Consider the following 4,948-nt stretch of genomic DNA (forward strand, 5'->3'; position numbering starts at 1 on the left):
TTTTGCTTCCCGCAACTTCTTCTTTTCTCTCTCTCCTGCAACTTTTTCTCCTTCCTGCAACTTCTTCTTTGTTGAACTATCTGATTGATTTTTCCCTCTGCACTATCTTGAATTCTTGATCTCTTCCTTGACCTAAGATCATATTTTCTATGCAATTATGCCTAGGAGGGTTTTTATTTTCTAATTCCAGTTTCACAAGTTTATTAGACAAATTCCTAATGAATTTAGTCATTTCATCAAGTTTCTGTTCATGAGAATATTTAGGCTAACTAGCAACCTTCACCTCTTCTTTTCCTTTGTTCTTATCTTCAATTTGATATTTTTGATTTAATCTTCCATGCAATAGGAACATTTTCTTCAATTTCTAGTGCATCAGTTTGGATTTGGTCTAAATTAGGAGATCTCCTCTCCCTCAAAGTGAAACCAAAGTCAGATTCAAATGCTCCTAAAGGTGGCGGTTTTATTTCTGATGGAAAACTATTATACAAATTTTTAAATATTTTGATGAATTCAGTTACATCTTCCTCTAGTTTCATTTTAATTGCATTAAATTTAGTCAGAAAATAACTATGATATTTATTTTCACCCAATCTTTGTGTAAAGAAATGATCTAATTCTTCCCAAGTATTTATATAATTAGCAGGAAGTATTTTGAACCACTTTCTTCCTTCTCCATCCAGTGACTGTACAAATAATTTCATTACTACATCCAAATATTCAACAATTAAATTCTTAGAAAAAACACAAAAAGAGGAAACATGCTTTTCTATTGTTACTTCATCTTCCCCTATGACCTTGGGTAACAACTTGAGATAATATTGAGGCATACCATTCATTGGCTGAGGAATATTTGATGGTGCATATCTATTTAAAAGAAAAGCTGGAATTGCCATATTTTGATTTAGGAGGGTAACAAAATAATTTCATACTTGAAATACAAATGGCTGAGGTGGGAGAATAGAAATAGGAACTGGTTGACTGACAATAGTGATAGCCTGATGTAAAACTGATAAATCAACTATTCTGATTTCTTCAATCTCTAGAAAATAAAAGGACACAAACTCAAAAGATTCTCCTTCTAATGTGGGTTTTGGAAAAATGTTTTGAGCAGAAAATAATCTTCCTTGAGAAAAGTCAAGTTTCTTTACAACTTCTTTTGAATGATAGATCCTTGGAAATTTAGAAACAGAACTAGTACCATGAGCTGATAAGGTAGGGTTTGGAGTTACTCTGGATTTTTGTTTCCAAACCCTTCAAGAAACTAATTTATCTAGATCAGAAAGGACAAGAGATTTTTGGTATGAGGTATCAAACCTAGTATGATGACTTTTAGGGGCCAAGACTGCTTTATTGGTGAGACACTCAGCCTAGACACTTTATTTTCTCATTATAAAATAAATGACTACAAGGAAAAGCCCAGGGAAAAATAAATGTGTGTCTCTGTTCACTGAAAACAACGTGAAAAAATGTTGTTCCTAAGGAGACAGTTCCTAGATGTGGGGGAACCAGTTCCTAAGACATTTTGACATTAGATAAAAATAATTAAAATTAGTGGCTCGAATTACAGGCCATGGATGCTTGTAACCAAAAGTTCTAGTTCTGAAACCTTAGACTTCCAAAGCATAATGGCCAGAGGCTCTAAGATTTACAAAATGTTGGACTAGATGAATGGGTTGAAGAAGAATAGAGAACACAGTCCAAACTAGGCACTTAAGAATATGAATTTAGACTATTGCAGAAAGAATAATGTAAGACTAAGAAAATGTGAATGAGGTTCCTGGATGTGGAGTGCCCATTAAGGGCTTCAAGATTAATTATCATGAGTCAAATTAAGTAAATTCATTAAAAATTAAACTGGAGAACCAAATGCATCTTACACTATCCAGGAGAAGAAAATGCATGAATGAATACTGATACATGAGAAGAAAAATAATGGTTGCAACTTCCCATAACTGGAACCAAACTACAATATAATATTCAGGTTTCAAAAATATTTTTGGTTTACAATATCCAATCATGAAGAAGGCTGAACTCACAACCCTTCTAATGTCTCATTTCTGGTCTTTTATTCTTGGTGCTAGCCCTAATTGTCTAATTGTTATAATTAGTTCGAAAATTGATTCTCAAATAGTTTCCAAACTACCTCTTCTTGAACAGGTTCTTTAATGAGGGAGTTACAAATAATTATTTTTATATATATATATATATATATATATATCCCTTTATGATATTAATACAATATGCCTAATACAATTATGTGTTTCCAGCCTTTGACTAGGCTTAGTTCACATGAATATGTGGCACTCGAAATACGTGTAGGCATGAATCAATATGCCTTTTGACTGAATCCTGGGTTCATTTATAAAACCACATGTAATTTTGCAAACCAAATACCATTCCCTGGATGCACTTTAGAAGTTTATGGAAGTAGTGAGGGATGTCATAAGGATTAATAGTTGTTGATATTTAGATGGGTGGTTTAAGAAAACTGCCTTGCGGAACCACATAAACTGTCGAGATCCTTTGATCATTGTGCTCTTGGGTTTGGTGATGGGAACTAACAATTTACACAAAAATATTGGTCAAAAGTGATCAATCAATACCTCGTTTTAAATGGAGTGTAATTATGAATAACTCCACAACACTAGCTATAGAACCCACAAGTGTTTTCGTTGTCACTAATAAGCACAATATACAGATCAGATGCAGGGTCACGCACTTGAACCTCGAATGTCGTAGCTTAGTTTGGATTATGTGCATCTGTATGGGGAAATAAACGATGAGATGGAAGGATGATATAGCTCTAAGCACACCCATGATGGCTAGTTTGGATTATGTGCATCTGTATGGGGAAATAAACGATGAGATGGAAGGATGATATAGCTCTAAGCACACCCATGATGGCATTGAAGAAGGGAAGAGCCATTGACATGACTATAACAAAAAGCACAAAATAATTCCTCCACACCAATCGAAATAGATTGAGTTTAAACTCTCCTAATTTTGGGATAAGCAATTTGTATTCATTTTGGATGAGGCAGTTGAAGCTCTTGGTGCATGTATTAGCGCCCCATTCCTCCATGAATGCATACAGAATCTAGAAGAACACCTAGTAAGCGCCCACCATGTGAATGAAAATGCAAATGTTGGCTATGTCCACGAGCCAAAATGGGTTGTAGAATTTGAATCCTGTTAGGAGATTGTTAGGAGCATGGTTTCCAAATGCTGCGTAACTAGCGCAACCAATAGATAGGTAAATTATGGTGGTCACCATAATGCCAATTAATGGTGCCTTTTTCATTGTATTGTTCTTTGCTGGTGGAGATTTTACAGTTTCCTATATCTCAATTAGAATTATTGGAAATGAATAAGAAAATGCAATATTCCTAAGAGCTTGAAAGACAGTCCAAATTTTATCAACTGAGTTTTGGATACCCGCAATCCCCACTCCTCCTAAGCTACCATGAGAATGACCTTTCTCTGTCTCTTTGCCGATTCCTAGATCAAGTCCAATAAATGAATATGTAAGAGACATTACAACTGTAAGTGTTGACAACCACCATATTTTGTTGAAATTAGGAATCTGTGAGAGAAACACTTGGACTGCCCCAAAAATTGCCATGTACAATTTTTTTGATATATGGAAAGGCGATTCCCTCCCTTTTTCATGAAAACAGTTTAATCGCCATATTTCCACCATTTACTTTCGTAGATTTCAAAGGTGGGCCTTCAAAATTAATGGAACGGTAGAGCTTGCCAAAATTTTTCTTTAAGAGTTCCTACAACAGACATACATGTTATTCTAGGAGTTTACTTAACTGCATACATCCCTTTAGTGGTAATCCCCAATGATATCCATAAAGTCATCAAAATTAAGAAAATTTTCTTCAGAATCAAAGTCATTTATTTTAATATGATCTCTTACAAGAAGCTCTACCCATGCTTCATTGAGAATTCCTTCATCCAATTCAATTTTTTGTGCTACGGAAACCATCTTCATAAAATCCTCTCTTACAATGACAGTGTGTATGCTACCATAGTTACATTCTCTTATCTCCCTAGCATGATTTGAGGCACATTGGATGGGTATTGCATTGGAAAATAATATATTCCACATAACATAGCACTTTTAGAGCCAACAATGAGAGGTACTTGTGTGTGCCAGTTAAATACTTGTCTATGCTCCTAGTTTAATTCCTACTCTCTTCAGAAAACCTAGTCCTGGAAAGGTTCATTTTTTCTTTACACGGGAGGTAAAAATGCCATCCTGTTAAGAAATTCGTAATGTTTACATGTTTCCTCCCCAATTGGAAACCAATCAATTATAGAAAAGTTCATAGCCTCTCCACAACTGAATCCATGACTAAAACCCGCATGGTAAGATTGAGGGAAAGTGATGACAAATTCATCAGGTTTTCATGGCTTCGAAAATAGGAACTCCGTGATTAGATAACATATTTGGAGGGAACATTGTTGTATTCCCTATAAGAAAATCATACAATGTGCCTTCTTCTCCATCTAAGAGAAATTCCATATCATAAACATGTTCCCTATCTACAATTTCGAAATCATGAGGAGCATAGCCAAGGATACCATATCATGTCTTCGATGAACCACAATGGTGATAATTTACACTGTACAAATAGTGATCTCCAACATGCCATGCAAACATGCTAAATAACATTCCAATGTATAGCATGGGATCAATGACAACCGAAATATGAGTGTCAAGAAGGCACAATATAGATTTTGGGTGTCTTGTTAGGTTATTTAAATTCCATTTGCTAGTTTAGCATCCTATTTCTTATTCTAATCAAAAGGAAAATAAATAACCAAGACAACGGTACTTGGCAAACCCTGAGCTCGAAACATAGACAAGCATTAGCCTTCAATGGTCAATATAATGTTTGTGCTTAACTTTTTCACTGGAACCTTCAACTGAAGCTAC

At 34.9% G+C, this 4,948-nt stretch overlaps 1 pseudogene; it reads right to left on the minus strand.

Moving 5' to 3' along the window:
- Positions 1–2,596: 2,596 nt before the first annotated feature.
- LOC149237728 (amino acid permease 3-like) lies at positions 2,597–3,700 on the minus strand (annotated as a pseudogene).
- Positions 3,701–4,948: the final 1,248 nt, after the last annotated feature.

Source organism: Pinus tabuliformis, chromosome 8, assembly GCF_031772625.1.
Source record: "Pinus tabuliformis cultivar Carrire ecotype Pingquan chromosome 8, CPIR1, whole genome shotgun sequence".
Classification (NCBI taxonomy): domain Eukaryota; kingdom Viridiplantae; phylum Streptophyta; class Pinopsida; order Pinales; family Pinaceae; genus Pinus; species Pinus tabuliformis.